Raw genomic sequence first — 12219 nt, 5'->3', positions numbered from 1 at the left:
ATAGTCAGAGTCAGTCATATACAAATCTTTGTTAGTAAATTATCTAATCTCCTTCAAAACAATTGAGCTATCATTCTACAAAGTTAAACATCCTGCTTTTTATTCACGCCATAATAAAATGCAGTTGTGATGAGCTGAGAAATTGTTGTTATAACATGGTGGCCAGCATGCTGCAGTGAAATTCTGTTCAAGCTACTTGTATGTCTTATGTATAAAATAACTTTTTATCTTTTAATTAACTTAATTGTGACTGAATAGAACATGTAGTATGGCTCACAGTAACAGTGCATATAACTGTTTGTGGTAGAATATAACCAGTAACCCACTATCCAGTGCCAACATAATGCTGAGGAAATTAACTGTTATGTAAAATGAACATGACATTACAGGGGGGGAAGGCAGTCACATTTTATTGTCAATAGAAATTCTGAAAGCATGCATATTAGATTAGACCCAACCTAATTGGGGGATATGGGTGGCTTGAAGTACAGTAATAGAAGCAGGCGCTAATTTGTGTCATGATACGCCATGTCACTACCACTTGAAATTCCATTGGGCAATATTAATTCAAACAGAGGTCTATGCCACTAATAAACGAGGTAAATTGAGTCAATTACTAATTTCATGCTTTTATGATTTTTGGTTTAGATAGATAATATCTGCAATTTAATACACTGTCCTCTAGAGATCTTGACCACTTACAAAGAACATGTGTTCACAGCATTATTTGTGCTATTCATTTTGTTAAACAGCTCTCCTATACACCAAGCAACATAAAGGCCAAGGGAAAGAAAAGAAGCCATGTCTTCCAACTGTTTGCCTTTTCTCCTTGATGAAACTCTTAATCATTGTTTGTGGTTGGTGTTTTTGCCTTTATGGACAACAGAAAAACTGCTTAGTCATCTATTGTTCCCTTTTTGGCATTTAGTAGCATAGCAATTTCTGCATTAACTGCATAAGTCAGTACTTTCCAATCTACAGTTTACCACTGTACAATCAATTCACATATCATTCTGTTATCTTAGTAGGGATATTTTGTGCCAGTGCAGGATAGGGAAGCAGCAGTTTAAACCCATACTCCTTAATCATGGGCATTGGGGCTGATTATGGCAGATTGGGAGAAGACTTGAAGTCTGTACTAATTGGTACCCTGCCTTGTAAAGACCCTAATGAATCTGGTGGCAGCTGGGGAATAGGTAGGAAGAGGGAATGTGCCTTATCCTGCCACTTCCCCCCAGGTGGAACATTAGATGTAGAATCATTTCTGTGCTGCTGCTCCTTACCATGTATCTGTGTAAAGGGGATTATTTTCTTAAGGCCTAGCTCTGAATCCTTACTCAGGCAAAACTCCTGACAATCAGTGAGGGGTGCAGGATATTGGGGCCAAATTCAGACCTAGTTTGACCTCAGTGTAGTTGTCTGATACATTATATATGAAATTATTTCAAGATTAAATATTTCTTTGCAGTTTTGTATTTAGTACACAATATAAATATTAAACAAATGTTGTCGTCGTTCCCCTGTCCGCCCCCTGCGCACGCACACACACACCTACACCCAGCACTAGCTATAGGAGCAAAAGGTCACCATGGTTGGTGAGCAGCATCCCATTCTTCCCCCTTTTGAAATTTCATGTAACTGAACCCAAGTATTTTAATTAGCTTTACTGTCACTTACTTTCACAGTGTCTGATCTTCTGTCTAGATGGAAACGTCAAAAACACACTACTTGTCTACCAACTGTGACAGAATAACAGAAGACCAAAACTGATTAATTGGAAGTATCAATTCTTTGCTTTTAAATAAGTTGCCTATAGTTCATATATATCTGTCGTGTTAGGGAGATATCTGTCCATCCTACATCTGAAGTTCTGAAACAATAACTCTACATAGCTTTGGTTTTATTGCTGTGGCTAGTAGGTTTATTACTGCACAATGAGGCAAGCCAGTTATTGAGATTGTGTTAAATAGCCAGTGGGCAAGAGTCTCATAGTAAGGAATTTGCATTAATACAAGGGTTGGATATAACTGAAGAGAGCTCCTCATGTGTGTTCAGAAAGGAAAGAGTGCTGAAGAAGCTTATCTTGCACTGTTTCTCACTTTACCAAAATCAATAAATTCTGGACAGAAGAAAGCAGTATGAACACTTTGAAAAGAAGTAACAGAACCAACACAAACTTTAAAAACCTGAGGTTTGTGATGCAGTTTACTTCTATTACAATACATAAACATTGCCATCTCAAATTATGCAACTCTTCTGCCATGTTTCATTAGCAAGAGGTAGGCACTGAGCTCAAATGATGTCTAGGGGTTCTGTTTAAAATAATTGGCTCAAGGTCCCATCTAAAACCCTATCCATTCTGACATTTCAGAAACTTAACATTTAACTCCCCTGGTCGCTGATACAAGGGTTTCTTCCCTGCTTCAAGAACTCTGAAGTCCTTGGGACTATGAAACCACAAATTTCTTTTTTTGGAAAATGAGAAACATCTATTTACAGAGTAAAATGGAATTGGCAAAACTCGGTTTGAGTGGTCTGGCCAAACCCATAGCGTTCTCTGCTCACTTGTTGGGGGCCCCAGAACTCTTAATAAAATACAATCCCCTCCTATCTAAACATCAGTCACAAACCTGATCAGCCTCCAGAGGGGTCAAGTAGGTGCAGGGACGATTCTTCAGCCTGGCTGCTCCAGTGCAGTGATGTCAACACCACCAAGCCCCACTCCAATCTGTAAAAAGAAGAACAGGAGTACTTGTGGCACCTTAGAGACTAACAAATTTATTGACTGCCAGTTTGGATTCCACAATGTGAGCTCCAGCGGGCCAGGTTGGGTTCAGCGAATTCAACTGTCCTGTGTAGCAGCTGAGCCAGGACAGTTCAGCAAACTCAGCTCTACCAGCTTGGATGCTAGTAAGTTTAGCCCCACAAAGTCAGCTCCACTTCTACCAGGTCAGTCCTATCAAGTCAGTTTCACACAGCCTTCAGGATCCAAGGGCAGGAAATCCAAAGCAAAGCAACAGAGTCCCTGATCTCTTCTTCTCTTCTCAATTTGAGCTCAGTAGCCAGAGTCCACTACCTGTCCGTTCAGCCTGCTTTTCCCTGTAATAATTTCTCTCAACTTTCACAAATACATTTACACGCACCATTAATATAATTTTCAAAAGCAGAACACAAATTCCATAAAATATAACATAAATTTGTACAGACCCACACTGCAGAGAAATTGCATGTAAATTAAGCCTGCAGGAGCTAGCATTTTCCCTTTTTCCTATAGGGGGAACTGAGAATTTCTTTTCCCTTTTAACCTTCTACCTCTGAGGCTTACATCTAGAATAACTGTCATCTTGAAATCAGCATTGCATTCACAGTTGGGGACCTTAATCTACCAATTTACCCTTTACTATTGCTTCTCTTCCCTAGCTTCATGTTACAATCCAGTTTTTGCATGCACCAAAGTTCTCTATCTTCTAAAGATACTGATGTCCTAACCTCTGAAAGACTCAAGAGAGATGAACAGGCTAAATTAGACAGGCAAAAATTTCTATTCAGATACAAATATTGTGGTAATCAGTACCGATGGAAAAGGAAATTCAGAAAAATATAGATGGCAGTTAAAATACAGTTAAATGAGCTGTAGCCAATGTCCTACCTTTCATGGTTCAAAGCAGGACATTGGCTGAATAATTTTTTTAATCCTGGAATCATTGTCTGGATTTGTAAAATGAGTATTCATGGCTACCCTCTCAAGGAATGGTTTAAATGCCTACACATTAAGAGAACAAATATGGCTATCAAGGATAACTACGTATTTCTTTGACTACGCCTTACATCTCAGAATTTTTTTAATGTGGTCATTTGTTGAATTAATATTTTTCTGATGGTGCATTAAAGTTAAATGCTGTGCTGGACTGGGGACAGAGTGCTCACCACGTTGCAAGATCAAGCTGTATCTGCAGGACATTCTATACCCAAGGCATCGACTCAGAAGATGCTGTGTGTGTGTGTGTGTGTGTGTGTGTGTAGTTAAGTAGAGGGACTCAGACTGTCTTTAATTGAGGGACAGAATTTATACTTACACAGTAATCCCTGGGATGTCCAGTTTCATTACATCAAAGCATTATAGTTCAAAACCAATAACTTCCTCACACAGCAATGAGACACACATAGTGACATGATCATCAGGTAACCCAAAAAAGATCTCTTGATAATCAGATGCTCTTGTTTCCTATGGTAAAAAAAAATCATCTGCAATTTATGCAAGTCATTTCAGGTTGTTGCTCACTTGCATCAATTAAAATACAAATATTTTGTACTGTCAATGTAATTCTCTGCAATATATTTATCTATTATACAACTTCTGTGGAATGAATGGCCACCTGCATCAATTAACCCATTCAGGTTCCCTTTTTTTGATCTTTTGACCTTCACACCTGTCCTTGTTATATTTTTCGGTTGTCCCCTGTAATTAAGTTCCTGGGCTCAGTGGATCCTCCCAGTAGGCTGGGGGAGGGTCCTTTAGCCATGGCTGGGCTTGCGCCTGCCCACCTCCTCGGAATCCAACAAGACCAATTAAAATGGAATCCTGTTGATTCTTTATATCATCCACTTAGTTTTCCTAAAACATACTTTATAAATGTTGTATAAATCATGGCTTAGTAATGCCTGATATCACATTATTCATGGGACTTTTCAGTGCAGTAATGCCAAGCTATGGAGATAAAAATAACTCTTGGGTGAAATATTATTGATCTTTTTTTATTGAGATAAAAATGAACAGGACATTATATTAATATGCAATGTTAACCTATTTCTATGTGTAACATGCGTATCTCGGCAACTACTGATGTTCTAAAAGTTGATACATCCATTTTTAGTTTATCGTTGTTCAAAACACAGGAAGATTTTAAATACAAGGAAAAATACAGTGAAACTGAATTTGTTCCCAGCTAGATCTGCGTGTTTGTGAGGGTATTAACCCCAGTCTGGGAGCTGTGTGCCCCTAATTACACACTCAGATTATTTGCAGAAGCTTTTAATCGGACATTCACATTGCAGTGAGCATGAAAAATATACAGATAAAAAGGGGCCATGCCTTTGAATTTACGTGGGCAAATAGTACTTTCAAGCTTTCAGCAGTGATTTTTTTTTTTTCTGTTGACATTGTAGATGTGAGGTTTATGCTATCTAGGTCAATAACCTCCTTGTTTCAAGAAAAAATGGCTTCTTTTTCTGCAATGTTTAACACACATTGGAGGAGATTAAACACAGACTCTTACATAATCTTTTCATTTATATGTTAAAGAGACAGCCAGATAATGCATATAAAATAGTATTTGTGGAATTTTAACTGGAGTTATCGTTGCAATAGAAATCTGAAAAATAAATTGCTTTGTTATTAGGGCCATTCACGTTTATTTTAAGTTCAGCAGAGTGAGGGTTTTGCTCACACCTTTTCAATGAATTAACAACTTCATGAAAAAGGTAAATACAAAACAAATCTCTTACCATTGAAATCATTGCCCCATCTACTTGATAGGACATATCCTCTTCCCATGACAACTATGTAAAAGAAACTTTAAAGGACTTTTAAGGTGAAATTCTGCCCCACCGAAATCCATGGCAAAACTTCCAGTGACTTCAATGGGGTCAGGCTATCACCCCAGTGTCTGCTATCATGGACACTAATCTTAGTCCTTCAGTTTAAAAGTTTTAATCTTTTCAGCATCTTCAAAGCAAAGCACCACATTAGGTATTCCTCACTGTCTGCTCTCCAGCATAGCACTGCCTCCCTCTGCCCAGTGCTGGACAATGAAATGTGTACTAGAGACCACAGTGGGGTCAGTCAGTCTCCTGTCTTCCACTTTGCCTTTGTTAGAAGACAACTTCCATTCAAGTGCTTTTTTTAGTCTCTGGAATGTTTATATAAAACAGATTTCACTGTGAGATGCCCATACGATTGCCAGTCTAAGGGCCAAATTTATCCCTGTGCAGCGAACCCCACACAAGGCCTGTGCTTCACTTAGATGCTACTTAATCTGAAGTTATATAGGGTTAGTACTATATTACTATTCATATTATTAGACTTATGAACAAACACTCTGTGCTGTTATGAAGTGCAAATGTAGATGTATTATCTCACTTTAACGTGTAGGGATTTACAGATTTAATACCCATTAAGCCTTAACCTTCATCCAGCATCAAGAAAAAAGTTTATTTAACTGTATCATGGGGGAAATTTGTACCCCAAATAAATTCAGAAACCAAGAACAATTCATAATGTTTTAGGTAAAAAAAAAAATTAAAATCCAGTTATGAAAAAGCTACATTAACTTAAGTTGTGGGGGACTTTTGTCCCCCAAATGCATTCAGAAACATAGAATTTTTTGGAATGTTTTAGGTGAAAAAAACTTCTAGCAAATTGAAAGAACTAGCAGAAGTCTCATTCTGTGTGAACCTGTGAAATGCAATTTTCACACATCCCTGGGTGACTCTATCTTAGGGTGACTCTATCAACCACTGTCATGGCAATGCATTATCAATTAGCATATGCAATGTCCTAAAACAACATAATTGGATGGTCGCTAGTTCATGAGTTATTGCATCATATATCCTCGTGGGGTACAACATTACACCACAAATGTGTTATCAGTTAGTATAGACAAATTACATTTGTGTGTTTTTTTTTTTTTTAAAAGACAAGTTAGCTTAGTGAGGGGAGACATTTACCACTATTACAATATAAGATACTCTCACTAGAAGTAAACATATGCCCATATAAATACTAAAAATATAGGATAACAGTGTGGTACATTTGTATCCCACACAGTTTTTTGGAAAAAAATGTTTTTCATGATAAATTAAAAATTTCCACTGATTTGTGTACATGTGCCTAGGTGACAGTGCCCCAAAACAGCATATTTGGAGGGCTTGTGGGTACATTACCATGTAGATGTGGATGTGGGTTAAATTGTGGTTGATGCTTAATTTTCTGCACCTTAAGATGAATATCACTTTAGAATGAAGGATATTAAAACTTTTGCAGTTGCATGTGACAAATATTTCCATCAGGCTATTACTTAACCATTTATAAGTGAGTTCAATACAATCTTTACTGAACAGTGATTGGAAAAGTTTAATGTTTAAAATGTAATCAATTGCAGGTGATTTGTCTTAATGAGAAATAATACTGTCTCCTACATTAAACAAATGCATTTAACTTATTACAACACATTCATGTGTTTTATTAACTTATGGGGGGTGGATCTTAGGCATACCATCACAGAGGTCTGCCCTGCAAAGTCCTCTTAAAAAATGAACATGCATAACATGTTGTCCTGCATTTGCTTCAAGGGAAATCAATGGTATACTTTACCTAAAATAACATAGAGATACCCTTTTCTGACCATATGAAGAAACAGCACATTTTCTTGGGCAGATATAGCTGTGGCAACTACCAAGAAAATAAATCACAGTATTAGTATAGGGCATTCCTCTGTTTTCAGGGCTTACGTAGGACTTAAGTGGGTCATAAACTTTTTCATAGCACTCAGCATCGGGGTGAACTTTACTTGATGTTAACAGATAAAGGAGAGGCAGTTGCCATGTTTGAGCTGGATTATCTTGATTTTTTTTTCTTTGCATGAGTTGTGACTTTACCAGTCAGTTTTGTGGACGGACTGCAGCTTGCTAACTATACTTTGCAAGTACCCATGGCACTTGTAGTCCTGACTGTCTCAGCCCTTAAGGAACTATGGCATCCCAAGATGCTTCTGCCTCATTCATCAGTGTTGGGAGAGGGTGGTGGGACACTACTTGCTGCACACTTAAAAAGCTACTGGTATCCTATCATTATGATGTACCACTGGTTCAATCTCCACTGGTTGTTTCAACAGCTTGGCTTCTTTGTTGAAATGCCACTGATAGACAGTGTCCTGTCAGCACTTGAGTAGAGGCTCACTGTCAGTCGGTCTTAACTACTGGCTATATTGATATCCACATCTTTGAACACTCTGCTTCTCCCCAGTAAAATGGAGTAGCAGATCAAAATGATGTGGTAAAAGTCTGTCCAACAAATGGCTGTATTCTTGAAATTGTTTCCTTGCCCATATGCTCAGGGCGAGTAACATTTAAAAATGGGTGAGCAAGATATCCTTAGTTTTACATGATCAGTTTAATAGTAAAGGGCAGACACACAGATCTTTGTGGCTGGGCAGAAAAAATCTGGCAATTTGGTGAAGCTGATATAACCCGACAGAAGCTGAGACAGTAGCAAGGGAGAGGATGTCCCCCTCCCCATCTCAATGAGAACTCCATTGCAAGCAACCCCCATTCCTTTACTCACATGGGGTAGGGCGGCAGAGCAGAAGCTCCCAAGGATGAATCTATCTACCAGGCATACAGGAGTTGTCCACCAGCAGGAACCAGGGCAGCAGTAGCAGATGAGCAGGCAGAGGCCCAGCTTGATCTCTTGATTTCATCACCACCATCAGTGATGCTGGTGATGTCAGAAGAAGATTACATTTCACAATTTGTATGCTAGACATTCTGCTCTGTCTGCTGATGGATTGTTTTCCCAACTTTCTACTATCCAACTGCCTGCCTGACTTTCCCTGCCCTCCATACTTCTCCACATTCTGTTTTCCTCCTTTGCCTTTCCTGCCTTTTCTCCCTAAAGCCCTCCTCTTCTTCCTTTCTCCTATTTATTCACACCTTCCTTCTGCCATTCTCTCTCATCCCATCCAATAAAAATGAATGGAACAATATGGAAATAAGACGCATACTAAACACTACCCTGAGCACTTTGGTTCTATGTTTTCCCTTACCCCTATCATTTTGCCTGCAGTTGTCTTTTAGATTGCAAGCAGGACTATCTTTTCCTGCATGTCTATATGGTGCACAGCACATTATAGGTGCTATCACAGTCCAGTTAAGTGATGATCTATAGTCTCCTTTACAATAAATTACACAAAAGAATATGTCTGCTTAAGACTTAGTGGCAGAATTGGATGACCAAGAATGTACGGATTAGCATGTATTCCTTTAGTGCGCAGCTACCTTATAAAAGTTCATGACACAATTAATTAGGATTGTCTCACAAATACCTTTCTTGAATGTGAGCTGTTTAAATGACCGTTTAAAAAAATTAGTAGGTTTGGTCAAGCAACTTCACGGAATGACAGATTCAACTGGTTATCAAGATAGGTGGGTGACTTTGATATTTGTATGTGGCATCCATCTCAGAACACATCAAGTATGCCTTTAAGAAACATTGTAATGGACTTCCTCTCCCCCCAGTGGCTGGGGGTGTGGTTTGAGAGAGAGACTAGGGAAATGGGAAACTGAAAGTGTGTGTTCCGGTGGTGCACGGTGCCATCTGTTGCCTGCTCTAGGGGAGACGGGTATTGCTGTGTGAGGTTTCTTATTGAATTAAAGTTGGTTGGGTTTTTAGATAATGTGGTCTTATCCCATTCCTTTGGATACAACTGGTGTAACTATATATATATGTATATGTATATGTATATGTATATATATATATATATATATATATATATATATATATATAATAGAGAGAAGAAGAAATCTATGCAGCATATTAATTTTTGTTGGCTCATTTCTGCTTTTTTCACCATGTTTTGGACAACTATTGTACATATCTGTTTACAAAGCATTCAGTGCTGTTTTAGCTGTGCTGATCCCATTAAAATCAATGGGAACTGGAGGGCAAAAACTCATTTAGCAAATGTGCCTCCTTCCCCCCCACTCCAGCTTCCACTTGTATCCTTATAAGTCTTCAGAGATGCTCACAAACTCTGAAAGGGAGAACACAGACTTCATCTCATCTGAGTGGTAAAACAGCACAGCACTGCACTTCTATTTGAATTGTCTCATTTCTTTATTTTTTTTAAAAAAAGAACAAAAACAAAAAATCTTCTATGTGGCTAAAAGTAAGACAAGAACAGAGTTCTAACTTTGGAAACAATTACTTTTGCCAGCAGAAATCCAGACTGGAATGTTGGACGACGACAGTAGTAACAGAGTTCTGGCTACCAAACAATCAGTTTATAGACTCATTAACAGTTCATAAAATGGAGGGGATTCTGCTGTTTCTTGTCACTGAACATATGCTCTGAATTTACAATGGACTCTGAAGCATCATTCCACAAATACTAAAAATAGTTCTCTGATTATTACAATGGAAACATTTCAAACCACAGTGGGAACCTGATCTTCAATTAAAAAAAACAGTATATCCTCTCAGACATGTTCAAATGAGGCACAATGTATCGCCTACTCTTGGAAAATCTTCAGAGAGGATTTCTCAACACTCCAAAGCCTAGAAAGTTTTGGGTTTCCTAAGTCTCTATCATTAATGGGTTTTAATTTAATTTTGATGATTCATTCAAATACTGTAAAAAGAGATTGTTTTCTTGAGGAGCATTTTACCATATAATGTTTTCATAAATTTGAACCCCAAATACTGTAGCTATATTTATAACTCTGAAGCTCTTATAGCTACAGGTGTGAATTTTATATATATATTGCCCACTCCTTTGCTGTACTTCTAAAGTGTGCCACATAGTTCAGTATTGTCACAAAGCAAAACACAGAAAATAGCATTCCTGGGATATTTAATAACCTATATGAAAATTATAAACATTTTTATAATGTAAGACAAACTGAGTTAAGGTTTAAATTCCATCCTCACATGATCCAATTGTGCCTAGTATTTATAATCTATATGTGTTACCTACTCACAGAGGGCCAGATTCTGGTAATCTTACTCATGCTAAATGGTATTATTCAGTGTAAATAAGGGAATTGGAATCTGGTGCATAAGATTTAGAACTCTGTCATACCTAAACATCACGGGAGGTGTTAGTAAATAATGGAGTGTACTAAGAATTGTGTTCCTATTGTGCATGCATATGAGCAGTGTAGGTGTGCTTTTATATAGTTTATAGGGCAGTGTTTGAAGATGCCCGTAGTTGAGGTTTCCCCAATATTTCCATTTACACAAAATCTCATACTTTTGGGTCAGAAATTTGGTATGTTTACTATTAGTCAAGAAGTTAGAAAACAGGTCATCTGATTTCAAGTATAGAAAATGTAGAAAATGCATTTTTTCCCACGTGATCTGTTTTTCAAAATCTGTAGAGCTTCAGTGAGAGGAACATAAGCCAAGATTTTCAAAATTGGACATACTGTTCAAGTAATGGTCCACCAGTGGTGTATACAGAGATAGTACCAGCTTCCTAGTCATATCAATAGTGCATGATCCATTATCATTTGTAATTAAAGACTTAAGTGTAATTCATACACCACATGGGGCAAGCTTAGCTTTGTCATTTTCTATCTTTGCAGTCCTTCACTTTGCAAACTTAACTGTCTTTTAACAATGAGAATTGATCCAGTAAATCATACTAACTGCTGAGGTATCATACAAATATTTCCAGTTCATATTTACAGGATTGTAATGACTATATCAAAGTGGCTGCAGTCTGTTATATAAATGCACATCTAATTTTTAGAGCCTACTATAGCTATCTGACAGATAAGGTTGTTTGAGCTGTTAGATTTTGATGGATAAAGACAGATAATAATATTGGGAATACTGTCTGTTTGTGTCTCAGACCAGTAATGACCGAAACTTATTAATCTGATGGTTGTTTGGCCAGTGTGAAATGAATCTGAAGTAGACAGGTGTCCTTATTACAATTCCCATCATAAATGACAACCAGTAGCACCACTGTTGGCAAGTTAATCAGAGACCAAGGCGCTCTCAAACCATAAATTCCTGCAATAGCAGCAATTCACAACTTTCACAAGCCTTAAGTACTTTAAAAAATATCGTTTAGAAATATAACATGAAATATTTATCAGATAGGCTTGAGTGGTACACTTGGAGATTACCAAATCCTAGGGATAAGCTCTTTTTTTAATGTATTTTACACATGATAGACTGTAATAATGATAGTCATTGCATGAGTCTTTGACATAATATCACATAACAAACTATAATGGCATCACCATATTCCTGAGTTTTATGTCCATTCAAAAAGCTACTGAGCATGCAGCTCCCCCAACTTCCTTTCATGTCCCTATTTTTAGAAAACCACTTCCAGCTCCCAGTCTCACAGAGCCATTGTCTGGTATTAAACATATGTGATATGATTGCTCAAAGCCTCAAGCCCTTTTAGGTGGGGAGCATGTTAGTGAGTG

General features: G+C 37.7%; 1 protein-coding gene and 1 long non-coding RNA gene across 28 annotated transcripts in view; one reads left to right on the top strand and one right to left on the bottom strand.

Moving 5' to 3' along the window:
* The window catches only part of ROBO2 (roundabout guidance receptor 2), a 1484585-nt gene that overhangs the window by 827614 nt on the left and 644752 nt on the right, over positions 1-12219 (top strand). The window lies entirely within an intron of this gene.
* Positions 1-12219, bottom strand: part of LOC101938191 (uncharacterized) — a 47711-nt gene that overhangs the window by 14171 nt on the left and 21321 nt on the right. Inside the window, exons 1-2 of one of the 2 annotated variants that reach the window (XR_002888232.3) lie at positions 4077-4222; positions 2631-2728 (exon numbers count right to left, since the gene is read on the bottom strand). This is a non-coding gene — a long non-coding RNA (uncharacterized LOC101938191). Of the gene's footprint in view, positions 1-2630; positions 2729-4076; positions 4223-12219 lie in introns of those variants that run through there. The other variant, XR_010594326.1, reaches the window with a different exon arrangement.

Source organism: Chrysemys picta, chromosome 1 (assembly GCF_011386835.1).
Source record: "Chrysemys picta bellii isolate R12L10 chromosome 1, ASM1138683v2, whole genome shotgun sequence".
Lineage (NCBI taxonomy): Eukaryota > Metazoa > Chordata > Testudines > Emydidae > Chrysemys > Chrysemys picta.
This window is presented reverse-complemented; position numbering and strand designations above follow the sequence as displayed.